This window comes from Callithrix jacchus, chromosome 7 (assembly GCF_049354715.1).
Source record: "Callithrix jacchus isolate 240 chromosome 7, calJac240_pri, whole genome shotgun sequence".
Taxonomy (NCBI): Eukaryota; Metazoa; Chordata; class Mammalia; order Primates; family Cebidae; genus Callithrix; species Callithrix jacchus.
In genome coordinates, this window is record NC_133508.1 from 83,269,903 (window position 1) to 83,283,648 (window position 13,746).

Sequence of the window (13,746 nt, forward strand, 5' to 3'; positions counted from 1 at the left end):
GCCAAGGCTGTGTGTGTGGGGGGCCACTGGAAGCTATTCCCAGTGAGGGATGGGGTGATTAACGTGTATTTTAGTTACCCCCACCTTTGCTGCATGGTGGTGCAATGAGAAGGAGCTGGGCAGGAGATCAAAGGAGGCCAGTGTCTGTCCTGGTGAGAGTCGGATGGAATCCATCTGGACTGGGGGAGGGGTGGGGAGCAGGGGTCTGATTGATGAGACATTTCAGAAAGAAAATCTTGTGATTTTCAGCAGGATGGGCAGGGTCAAGGGTACTTTCGAGTCTCTGGCCAGACAATAGGTTAGATGGAGACCCCCTATAACTGTTAGAGTGGGGTGAGTGTCCGAAAATGGTCCTGAGCTCAGAGTAGTCTTGTTTGCTGCCTTTGAGGAGTCTTCAATTTATTCAAGGGAAGATGTAGGGTCTATCTCTGCTGCTGACACAGACTTTCTCTGTGCTTGGGATCTTACACATAACAAGTGACTTAATTCTTACCTAACTCCATGGGGTAGGTACTATTACCGTCCTTGTTCACAGATGGGAAAACTGAGGCACAGAGGGGTTAAATAACTTGCCCATGGCCACATAGCTAGTCATGGGCCAACCAAGGGCTGAACCTGGCTGGCCTCAGAATCCATGCTCTTAACCTTGACGGTTGTCACAGGGAGATGGTGAATGAAGCCATGTCACTAAATGAAATTACAGAGAGAGAGGCGGAGAATGGGACCTCAGGGAAATGCTGACCACAAAGAGAAGAGGAAGCTACTGATGGAGCCAGGAGGAGCTAAGCCTGGCTTGCTGTTGACTGAGGGCAAATAACTGCCCCTCTCTGGTCTGCAGTTTCCTCTTCTGTTGAAAGGGAATCTTTAGCCAGGTCCAGCCTGCTTCCTGGGTGGCTCAGAGGAGGTAAAGAGGAGAAGGTACTGGGGAGGCTGAGAAGCTGAGCAGTTCTGGGCCCAGTGTGCTGTTGGTGCTCAGCCCATGGTGGAGGAAGTGGGAAGGGCGCGGGGGGGTCCCCTGAAACTTCTGTCCAAGTTCCCCCTTCTCTCTCTCTCTCTTTTTTTTTTTTTTTTTGAGATGAAGTTTTGCTCTGGTTACCCAGGCTAGCGTGCAGTGGTGTGATCTCAGCTCACTGTAACCTCTGCCTCCCAGGTTCAAGTGATTCTCCTGCCTCAGCCTCCCAAATTGCTGAGTCTATAGGTGCCAACCACTACACCTGGCTAATTTTTTGTATTTTTAGTAGAGACGGAGTTTCACCATGTTGGCCAGGCTGGTCTTGAGCTCTTGACCTCAGGTGACCCACCCGCCTTGGCCTCCCAAAGTGCTGGGATTGCAGGCGTGAGCCACCACACCTGGCAATTCCCCCTTCTCTTAGGCCTAGGTTGAGGTGTTCTTGCAGTTCAGGGGTCTGGTTCCTTAGGAGCCCTCGAGGAAGGGGCCCCTGCTGAGAAGGTCTGGGGGATGGACCCCTTTAGGGCTGGGCACCTCCCTCATCTCTTTCCCACAGGGCTGCTCTGGGCTGGAGCCCTCCACCCCCATTACTCATTCTCCTTTAGCTTCTGGGAAAGCCGATTAGGAGGTGGCCTTCTGCCCGCCCCTCTGACAAGTGTGTCTGAACTTCCAACAAAGGCCCTCAGAGGGTTGCAGAGGGAGGGCTCGGCACTGGGAATCTGACACCACTGGCCCAGGATCACCCCTCAGCCTAGGAGGCAACTCGGTGGTGCTGCCCACCCTTGGCAGGCAGGAATGTCGCTCTGAGAGGGGACCTGTCCCCTCAAAAACCTGGGGGCTGGGCTGGGGCCGCTGGAGAGGTCTTCACCTGGGAGCCCCTCACAATAGGGAAGGCAGCAGGGGCCAGTGCCCAAGAAGGCAGGTGGGAATAGGCATACACACCCCCACACACTGACAGTCTCTCTCCCACACAGTCACAGCACATGCGCGCGCACACCCTCTCACACCCACGGGACACACTAACTTCTCCGCTGCACCACACCATCCCAGGGCATCTGCCTCCTGTCTCTCATGCCTGTGCACACAGCCCCACTCCAAGCCCGCAGACACACAGCCACGCTCTGTCGCCTGATGCTTCACACACCACTCCACCCCCAGACATGCATTCTTCCCGGCTTGCTCACGATCTAGACAGCCCCCGTATGCTCAGTGGCACCAGCTCCCCTCTGAATACGGCCTCCCGAGCCACACTGCTGGCTTGGTGCCTATAGAGACTTGGCGGCAGCTGCCCTACGCTGTGGAAGATGCCACCCAAATGTCCACATGAGAGTCAGATGCTAGTCCCAGATGCCACGTGAACACCCATGTGCACCAACCCCCACATCTACCCCAAAGGGCTGCCCTGAGCCCCCCTCCTCAGAGTGTGTTTCCTCCTGCGGTGGCCTCATGGGAGTGTGATCCATGCCATCACACAGGGCCCTGGGCTAAGGAGGGCCCATAACTGATGTCGCCATCTTGAAGTCCTTACTTTTTAAGCAGGGGCCCTGCATTTTCATTTTGCCCTGGACCCCAGGAAATATATAACTGGTCTCACCCCCACCCCATCTCTTTTTATTTATTTGGGACAGAGTTTTGCTCTTGTTGCCCAGGCTGGAGTGAAATGGCATGATCTTGACTCACTGCAACCTCCACCTCCTGGGTTCAAGCAATTCTCTTGCTTCAGACTCCCAAGTAGCTGGGATTACAGGCACCTGCCACCACACCTGGCTAATTTTTTGTATTTTTAGTAGAGACAGAGTTTCACCATGTTGGCCAGGCTGGTCTCTAACTTCTGATCTCAGGTGATCTGCCTGCCAAAGTGCTGGGATTACAGGCTTGAGCCACCACGCCCGGCCCACCCCATGTCTTTCGGCTAACTCACTGGCCTTTCTGTGGCTTCAGAAACCCAAGCCCTTCAGAAAGCCCTCAGCTTCTCTCACCTGCCCAAGGGCCTCCACTTCCTCTTCCAGTTGAGCTTTCCCTCTCAACCCCATTCCTCATCAAGCCACTGAGTGTGAGGAGTGGAGGAGCTACCAAGAGTGTCCTATACTTCTACATGCCTCCTCCGAGTGTCACCTTGGGGCTCAGTATTCTCCTCGGTAAAGTGGGGTGAATAATAAAATGATCATGCCCACTTCAGGGTTCTTCGTGAGGAATAAAAGATAACATCTGTAAAACACTTAGCACAATGATGGCATTGAGTAAATGCTCAATACTTGCTTGTTTTATTTGTTTGTCTTTATTTTTATTATTTGAGATGAGGTCTCACTGTGTTGCCCCAGCTGGTCTCTAGCTCCTGAGCTCAAGTGATCCACCCACCTTGGCCTCCCAAAGGGCTGGGATTACAGGCATGAGCTGCCACACCCAGCCAACACTTGCTTGTTATTATTGCTCTTATTACATAATGATCAGTGCCACTAAACAAAAATAGACTCCGTCCTCGGCTCTATATGTAGTCTAGTGGATAAAATAGAGATTACTCAAATAATCACATATATATCCACGTAAAGGGCTAGGGGGGAAGGAGAAGCATACTCATCTCTGACCTGGAAGGGCTTATGGCTAGCAGGGGAAGCAATCTGAGGCTAGACTGAGAATTGATCTAGGGCAAGTCACAGCTCAATCAGAGGTCAGAGCTGGAGCTCAGAATGGGCATGGCGGGACTCAGTTTGGGGCACTTGACTGGTGCCAAGTCAGTCACAGTTTCATTTCTAACACTGACTCGCTGTGGACCATTGAATAAGCTGCTAGGCTTCTGGGAACCTCTGTTTCACCATCTGTAAAATGGGGAGACCTCTGTCTACCGCCAGGGCTTGAGGGAATTGAGTGAGCTAATAATGGAAGTGAAGGATTAGGCTTCTGTTACCACCACTAATGACTCCAAGCCTGCCCCCTTGGAGCTCTCCTCCCCCAACTCCCTCCAGGCCAGGGAGGCTGTGTGGCCCTCACCCACATTTCCCGTCTCCTGCTGCGGGAAACTGCCACCTCAGCCCGGGATCCTTTCCAAGAAGAGGCTGGAGATTTCAAAAAGCCCTTTGAACAACAAAGGCTGCAGCAGCGATATTTCCTCCTGGGGTTGACGGCCCCGTGGCTCCTTTATCTTGGCAGCCAGACTTGAAGAGCTGTTCTTGGAAAGAGCCCGTGTGGGCGTGTGTGGGTGCGCACGGTGTGAGCTCGGACACACGCTGCTCTTTGTTGTTGGTCTCACCTGAGCAGGACGACAGACCTGCTGGCCTGGCCCTTCGCAGGTCACCCTGCCCAGCCCCTGGCCTCTGCACAGCATGTGCTGGGCAACCAGGAGGGAGTGGACACATTCTTTTTTGCCTTAGGATTCTCCTGGAGAGAACTCCAGGACACAGGAGCCCCAGTGCTTCAGGAAGAATCCAGGTTAGCTGAGTGGAAGCTTGATCACAGGGGAGAGGTGAAGGGGAGGCAAGGGCAGGTGCTCCTCAGCACGCACAGCCCCTGTGGAGGCTGGGCCCAGGAGATGTCTGACAGGTTCACCTCCTTCACTCTGCCCTTGATAGGCCACCTAGAAAGGACCGCGCAGCCTGCAAGCCCCAATCTACCTCTCCACCTGTGGGCATTGGAAAAGCCCGTCTCTGGGCCTCAGTCCCTATTCTTTTTTTTTTTCTTTTTTTTGAGACAGAGTTTCCTTCTTGTTAACCAGGCTGGAGTGCAATGGCACGATCTCGGCTCACCGCAACCTCCGCCTCTTGGGTTCAGGCAATTCTTCTGCCTCAGCCTCCTGAGTAGCTGGGATTACAGGCACATGCCACCATGCCCAGCTAATTTTTTGTATTTTTAGTAGAGATGGGGTTTCATCATGTTGACCAGGATGGTCTCGATCACTTGACCTCATGATCTACCCACCTTGGCCTCCCAAAGTGCTGGGATTACAGGCTGAGCCACCGCGCCTGGCAGTCCCTATTTTTGTTTTTAAAGACAGGGTCTCACTCTGCGCCTAGGCTGAAATACAGTGGTGTGATCACGGTTCACTGCAGCCTCACCTTTCTGGGCTTAAGTGATCCTTCTACTTCCCAAGCAGCTGGGACTGCAGGTACACATCACCATGCCCAGCTAATTTTTGTGTCTCTGACAGAGGTGGGGTTTCACCATGTTGCCCAGCCTGGCCTTGAACTCCTGAGCTCAAGTGATCAGGCACCCTTGGACTCCCAGACTGCTGGGATTACCGATGTGAGCCACCACACCCAGACCTCAGTCCCTATTTTTTTTTTTTTTTGAGACAGTCTCGCTGTTGCCCAGGCTGGAGTACAGGGGTGCGATCTTGGCACATTGCAACCTCCGCCTCCCAGATACAAGCAATTCTCCTGCTTCAGCCTCCTGAGTAGCTGAGACTATAGGTGCACGTCACCATGCCCGGCTAATTTTTGTATTTTTAGTAGAGACAGAGTTTCACCATGTTGGTCAGTCTGGTCTTGAACTCCTGATCTCATGATCTGCCCACTTCGGCATCCCAAAGTGCTGGGATTACAGGCGTGAGCCACTACGCTCAGTCATATATATATAATTTTTTTTTTTTTGAGACAGAGTTTCACTCTTGTTACCCAGGCTGGAGTGCAATGGCTCAATCTCGGCTCACCGCAACCTCCGCCTCCTGGGTTCAAGCAATTCTCCTGCCTTAGCCTCCCGAGTAGCTAGGACTACAGGCACGTGCCACCATGCCCAGCTAATTTTTGTATTTTTAGTAGAGACAGGGTTTCATCATGTTGACCAGAATGGTCTCAATCTCTTGACCTTGTGATCCACCCGCCTCGGTCTCCCAAAGTGCTAGGATTATAGGTGTGAGCCACTGCGCCCGGCCTCATATTTTTTTTTTAAGTGGGGCTTTGGACAACTTCTGAGCCTCATTTAAGCACCCTACCCTGCCACCAGACTGGGTGGAAGTCCCGGATACATAAAAGAATGACTGAAAAAGAAGTCATTCTGTCTGCCTTGTCACCTCCCTCTCCCACATTCCAGCCACCAGCGGCTAGCTGAGCCCAGGAGGATGGACGAGGTGCGGGGGTGGGGTCGCCTGCTGAAGAGCCAGGCCTGTTGATGTCTGGTCATTTTCCCTTCAGGTTCTCGGGATAGACATCCTCAGGGGTCTCTAGTTCCGCCTCCATCTGGGGAGGAGTCACTGATACCCGGCCCCTACCCACAATCCTGAAGGGGTGGGCAGCTCACTACCTCCCAGGGCAGCCTTCGTTCGGGCTGTCAGAAAGTTCTTCCTAATATTGTCTGAAATTTGCCACCCAGTAGTCTCCTTATCAGGCCTGGCTTGGCCTGGGAGCCACACAGAACATGTCTATTCACACTGTTCTGGGGTGTGTCACCCAACTGGCACACACTCACTGTGCCCTCTCCCCAGTACCTCCGCTCTGCCGGTCCCTCCTCTTGGGAGAGGCTTCACTCTTCAGAGCCCAACCACATGCTACCCCCTCCAGGAAGCCTTGCTGGATTATCACAGGGGAGGGAGACGCCTCTCCTTCTCTTGACCCCTCTGGCCACTATATAGTTCTCATCCACTGCCAGATGGAGCTCCCTGGGCAGAAGCTGGCATGGCACACAGCCTGGTACAGAGTTAGTGTTCAACCAGTACTGAACTTGTTAAACTAACTTGGAAGGGCACATGAGGGACCAACTCTGCCAAGGACCGCAGGGAACCTGGTTTCTGTCTGGGCCTGGCCACAGCTTTGCATGATTGGCTTGGGCAAGCCCTGGCTCTTTCTAGGCCTCTGTTTCTGTTTCCCGTGTAGAGGTTGGACAGCTGGTCCATACAGGTACCCTTCTCAGACAGCCTTTGTTTCCAAGAGTCTTGCTGGTTTTTTTCTTCCATGTGATATCATCCTGTTTCCTCAATTGTTCCATCCAGAGCTTCTTCTTCCCATGCTGGGTCCTCCTGGTTGGGGGTGCAGATGGGGCTTAGAGGTCATTAGAGGGCAAAGGCACAGGGGCCTGGGGAAGTGGAATGAGAGGGTCTCCTGGGACGGCACTCAAGGACAGGTGGACCCTCTGTCCTCACAGGGCTTCTAGCTTTTCCTGCCTGCCTCCCTCATGCCATCCTTAAGAGACGAAGCTGGGCCCAAGGCAGCGACCATGCCACAGCCTCCTCTCTCCTCTGGAGGACATGGCCCTGTCCCAGCACGGTCTTTAGCTTCCCCCTCCCTGTCCTCAGCATCAGCGTCCAGAGTTCAGGGAGCACACCCCAGTCTTTGTGAGGCGGATGGGAAGTCTATGTTAGTTGAGTGAGCACCATTGTGTGCATGATGCAGCCCCAACACTGGGAATACAGTGCTGAGCAGGACAGCACCTAAAGTCGAGGGGGAGACAGACAACAAATGCATAAGAAGTGGAATGCACCTTCAGCAGGCTGAGGAAAGGTTGTGAAGACACTACACCAGGGCGTGAGGTGGGGGCTCAATGCCTGGCTGGAGGAGACAGATGGAATGACTAGACCAAGAGTGAGGCCAGGGATGGCCAGGCAGTGCAACCGCCAGGTAGACAGATACGAGGAAAGAAGCTGGCCCAGGCCCGGAGGTAAGACTGAAGGCTCCTGGGGGGAGGGATGGCGTGGGGAGGCGAGATCTATTACGCTGATGACTCCCGGCCCTAATCCTGTACCAGGCCCGACGGGTGTTGTGTGTGTGGGGGGAGGGGAGCACCCCCGCTGGGGTGTAATTTCACGCTGAAAGGCCTGATGGGGCGTCCCAGGGACTGATCCTTTCTGGATCAGAAAACTCACTTCCCTTTGTTGAAGGCAAGGCGATTAGTGCCTTAACCCTTTGTGGGCTGGTCCTGGGCCAGCCCCACCCCATCTCACCTCCAGAGCCCTTTGCCTTCAATCCAGCCAACTCTCCCACCTGGTCTAGTCTGCAGACAGGGAGAAGGTGTTGACTGAGGAAAGCCAGGGGCTGGATTCTCAACTTCTGTCTGTGTCCCTGTTCCCTGGCATCTAGCTCTCCCAATCCCTTGTGTCCCCAGAGAAGTCAGCTCACCACACCATCTTTTCAGGCTCCTCTTACAACTCAGATCAAGTTCAGTCGCCTTCAGCAAGCCTGGGGTCTAGTCTAATCCATTGCCTCGTTTGGGGAAACCCCAACTCACAGCATTCCCACGTATGCTTTGATGGGGAGCCCGCTACCTGCTGGTGATACAGCCAATACCTTCCCCTCACACTGACCTCTCATGGGGAACCAACGCTGAACCCAGGAGGCCAGGACCATGCCTCCAGTAACATCTCAGAGACATCCTTGTCCACTTTGTCCAATGGCAGCATTCTGGGACTGGATAGGACATCCCAGTGAGCCCCCTGCATCCATCCCCTCTTTTGCTCACATACTCTGATTCTGTTCAAAGACTCACCAAGAAGGTGTCTCAGTTTCTTTGGCTCCAATGGGTTGTCCCTTTCCCTTGGGGAAGTTTTCCCCTCGGTCCTCCCAAGGCTAACTGCAATGCATCTCTGGGGCGGCTCCCGCAGGTTCTCCCCTTGGGGGCTCCCCTAGGGTCGGGGAGAAGGCAGGGATCAGGCTGGGCCTCTCCTAAGCAACCTGGGTCTCTAAAACTCCAGCCCCTTTAAAAGAAAGCCCCTAAATGTTATTTACACTTTGGAGCCTTAAAAACCATTAACAAAAGCCACTTAATTCAATTATCTTCCCGGCTGGCTCAGTTCTCAGCGCTGAGCGCCAGCCTCCCCTTGCCGCACCCCCACCCCGCCTGTCCCCCCCACACTGTCATTGTGTCGGGCTAATGAGGTAAACTGAAGCGAGCCCTGTCCCCCCTGACAGGTTTATGAGAATTTAATAAAGCGTGGCCGGGACCAAATGAGTTGCCTCAGCCTCGGAGAGCTCATTGTCTTTGGCGTCAGCGTTTTTTGACTCGAGCTGCCCCCCTCCCCCGCCCCAGCTCCTGCCCGGCTTGGCCTCCACTCCTGCCCTTGGAGCCTCCCTAGGTGAGTCTGGAGGCCAGTGGGCCCTGCACCAGGAGGGCACCCAGGCTGAACCGTGGAGAGAGCAGAAATGGACTTGGCCAGTGTGCCCTGGGGAGGGACTGTGCTGTCCTTTGCCCTCACCTAGCACACCTTCACATGCTGCAGACTCCAGAACATGCTGGGGCCTCGGGGACTTCCCATGCGCTGCCTCGTGCTCTTGGGTCTTGGCCGCTGTCAACCCAAGCACCTGTGGAAGCCACCTTGAGCCTGATTGACTTTTTCTCCCTGGTTTGGAGTGAGCAGCCAAAGTGAGCTCCCAGAGGGAGGAGCTTCTCTTCTTGCATGGGTTGGGGGCAAGGAGCCCTCAGTCATGGCCTGGTTCCACCTGTCACATGGAATGTCGCCTCTTCATTTTCCCTGAAAGCTAACAAGGGGTGGAACACAGACCTCAGAGCAGAAGGGAGTCAGAAGTTTAATAAAGAGGCAGTCAGTCGGGAACCTCCCCAGATGGACAGTCAGGCAGAGGAGCCTCTGCCCCCAGAGCTGTGGGGGTACCTTGAGAAGGCACCTGGCTGCCCTTCTCTCCTCACGTCCTGGGCAGCCTAGAACTGGCCTTTCTCTGCCTGGCCTCTCAGCGGTCCAATGCAGAGGCATTTCTGGACCATGTGGAGACCTAGAATTCCTCTTCCCAACAAAAGTGGTTCCAGGAATTCCTTCCTTCTGAGACTAAAGCTTGGCCTGACACAGGAGCCTCATCTGGAAGGTCCTTAACTCGTTGGGGTGTTGGGTGAGCAAGTCTTAGGGATCAAGGCTCAGTCTGTGACCATGATAAAGGCTCAGTAGTTGTCCAGAGTCAGGATTCAATGCATATGGATCAGGGTCAGAATTCAGGCTGGCACCAGATTCAGGATCAGGCTCAGTGATCAGAGTCAGAGTTCAGTGTATGGACCAGGGTCAGGGCTCAGTTTATGGCCAGAATAAGGGCGAATGTGTGTCCATGATCAGTTTGTGTCCAAGTCAGGGTTTACTAGATGGTAATGGTCAGGGTTAAGTCTATGGGCTGGGGTGAGAGCTCAGCCTGGGATCAAGGTCAGGGTTTGATGAATGAACAAGCAGGGTCAGAGCCAGGGTCAAGTTCAGTCTATGATTAAGGTCAGGACCAGTATGTACTGGGGTGAGGGCTCAGTCTAAGATCAAAGTCATGGTTTAGTCTATAGGCAGACTCAGGACTTATCTGTGACCTTGATAAAGGCCAACTAAGTCTCTGTCCAAGATCCAGGCTCTCTCCCTGTAATAAGGTCAGTTTCCAGGGTTGGATGAGTCACTTAGTAAATCTGAGTTACTTAACTGCCCCCTTTTCCCAACTCCCTTGATCTCCCCATTTCTATTTCTTTTTTTCAATTCTTTTTTTGAGATGGAGTCTTGCTCTGCCACCCAGGCTGGAGTGCAGTGGCGTGATCTCGGCTCACTGCAACCTTCGCCTCCAGGTTCAAGCATTTCTCTGCCTCTGAATCCTGAGTAGCTGGGATTACAGGTGCCCACCACCATGCCCAGCTAATTTTTGTATTTTTAGTAGAGACAGGGTTTATCATCTTGGTCAGGCTGGTCTTGAACTCCTGACCTCGTGTTCATACTGCCTCAGCCTCCCAAAGTGCTGGGATTACAGGAGTGTGCCACTGTGCCTGGCGATCTCCCCATTTCTTAGGGCCTTGGATCTCAGAAGAGGAAAAGGCAAAATTGTGCAGTCTGGTTGAGCTGAGTAGTGTCTGTCTCCTGCAGTGTGCCCGGGGTGCCCTCTGGTGGCAGTCTCCAGCAGTGCCGATTTCCTCAGGCTTGGTCCCTCCATCTGGCCATCTCCTACTTTGGGGAGCCTGGGCCTCAGGCTGGTCCTTCGACGCCGATCTAGTCAGCCCTTCTTTCCCGTGCCACCCTGCCTCCCCTCAGAGAAGTAGAAAACTGTGCAACTGGCTAGGGGAACAACTCCCATACACATGAGATTTTCTCTCTTCCCACCCAGAGTTAGGCATCTTGACAAACCCATATTACTGGGGACCTGGAATCTCGGCTGTGCAATGAGATCCACACCTTTTCCTTCTTCCTCCAGTCCATAGGTGTTTGCTGAACACTTACCTTGTGCCAGGTGGGCACTGAGGGTACAGGAGTGAGCAAGAGTCCTGGCCTCTTGGTACTCACGTTCCGCTTCTCCCTAATCCCCCATTCCTAGTCCACAGCTCTCATCAGGAAGTCTCCCTCACAGAAGGCCGAGTGGGATTCAGAAGTCAGCAACACAGGCTCCCTGCTGCCCCCAGTCCATAGGTGTTTGCTGAACACTTACCTTGTGCCAGGTGGGCACTGAGGGTACAGGAGTGAGCAAGAGTCCTGGCCTCTTGGTACTCACGTTCCGCTTCTCCCTAATCCCCCATTCCTAGTCCACAGCTCTCATCAGGAAGTCTCCCTCACAGAAGGCCGAGTGGGATTCAGAAGTCAGCAACACAGGCTCCCTGCTGCCCCCTGGAGTCTGTGGTTAGATTATTTTAGGTTCTGGGTTCTCTATTTTTATCTCTCCTTGGAACTTCACCACCATCCACGGGCCGACGGCTTCTGTCTCCATCCCAGCACCTTCTCTTTCCAGAATTCAGGGCTGTGGCTCCAGCTCCTGTGGGACAGTACCTCTGGGCTAACAGGTCTTATGCCTTACCAAGCCATCGCTTTTATCCCAAAACTGGATCCTCCACCATACACCCTGGTGCTTAAACCAAAACTTTAGAACTTCCTTAGGATTCTTTTCCTTCATGCCCCCAAAACTCCCCCAACAGCTGCAGAATCCGTCCAGTCCGAGCAATCACCCTGGTCTCAGTGACCGTATGTCTCACTGCTGGGACCTCCTAACCTGCCCTTGCTCTCTTTTTTGCCCCTCACCACTCTGTTGCTTCCACACAGCATACAGAGCAGTCTTTACAATCATAATTCAGACAGTCTTTACAATCATAATTCAGATCATGTCACTTCCCTGCTTAAAACCCTCCAGTGGATCCCATCTCACTGAGAATCAAATCCCATCTCCTCATGGGGGCTTACTAAGACCTCCACGAGCTGAGCAATACCCCTCCCCACTCTCCAGCTTCGTCTTCCACCTCTGTCTCAAAGCCCTTCTTTCCTGTTCTGACACACGGAGGCCAGTTCATTCTCACCTTCGGACTTTGCACAGGCCGTTTTCTGAGCTTGAAATGTTCCTGCTCTAGACCTTTGCGTGGCTGACTCTTGCCATTCAGAGCTCAGCTTCAATGTCACCTCTCAGAGAAGATCCCCCAAGCACCTGATAAGTCCCTCCATCACAATGTCCTATTGTAATTTTCTGTGTAGTGCTGTTCACTAGCTAACCTTTTTGGTCTCATTTGCTCACTTATTTCTTTATTGTCTGTCTCTTCCAAATAGAACGTGAGCTCCATGAGAGCTTGTTCAACATTATATTCCCACATAGCAGGGAATGTAGCAGGGCTCAGGAATTGTGAAGTTAATTAGTAAAAAAACAATTCTAAGGCTAGGCACATTGGCTCACACTTCTAATCCCGGCACTTTGGGAGGCCCAGGTGGAAGGACTGCGTGAGCCCAGGGGTTGAAGACCAGCCTGGGCAACATAGTGAGACCGTGTCCTACAAAAACACACAAAAGATTAGCTGGGCATGGTGGGATGCGCAGGTAGTCCCAGCTACTTGGGAAGTTGAGGTGGGAAGATCACCTGAGCCTGGGAGGTTGAGGCTGCAGTGATCTTCCCACTGCACACCAGCCTCAGGAACAGAGCAAGATCCTGTCTCAAGATGATAATTAAAAAAGGTTCTAAGTGGCTGCCCTCATTTCTCCTAGAGGGAGGAGAGTGCAGGGAACCTCATTGTCTGGCCCCTTAATGGGCTCCCTTATCCAGGCCAGCAGTAGTTTCCTTGGGGAGGCAGGGGTCACTCACCACCTGTAGCAGCCTAAGCTCCCGCAGGCCCTGGAAGGACCAGCTCTGTGTCCTCTACCACAGCCCCTGTGCCTCTGAGGACAAGCCTGGTGCCTCGGTTCTTAGATTTTCAGGGCTTAGGGTGGGAATGGGAGGTTTTACCCTCATTCCAGGGACAGTCTGCAGCATCCCTGCAGGAGCTACTGGTCCCCGCTCAAATCAGGGAGCTTGATGCTTCTGTGCTGTCAGAATCACGTCCATTCCTCAACAGAAGCCTGCCTCCCAGAGGCCCCTTCAGGGCCTGGAGCCTGCCTGGGCCAGTGGGCCGGGGGGGGGGGGGGGCTGCGGAGGAGTGGGGACACAGCACATCTTCCAGCTTCACTGTGTGTAGGAGGGTGGGGCTGCCCTACGGTCTCACTGGCCATATTGCCCCAGAGGGGCCTGCCCCTGGCTGTCACCCAGAGAAGGGGTGTGAGGTGAGGGGTCCCCATCGTGGCTGACTGGAGCTGAAGGGAAAGTGAGCCCTGGGGCACTGGATGGGGAAAATCTCTTCTGGTGTGTCTGTGAAGGAGGGGGCACAGAAGAGATAAATGATGACCTTCAGTTGGGGGTATATGCTGAAGGGACTCGGGGCAGCCAGTGTCCACTCTACCCACACCATTGATCCATGTCCCACTGCCCTGAGTCCTTATCGTGGGCTCACACTTCCTCTGCAGCAGCCAGGCCCACAGAACAGGATCTGGAAGTCTTGTTGGGGAAGAAGAAAGAGAGTGTAATTCCAGGCTTCTAACAGCAGGTGGGAGAGGGGTTTGGGCTGAGCCTGGCATTGCAGGGGTAGAATCCTGAGGCGGGAGGAGAAGGGTGGTTCTGACCACACCCCAAGGC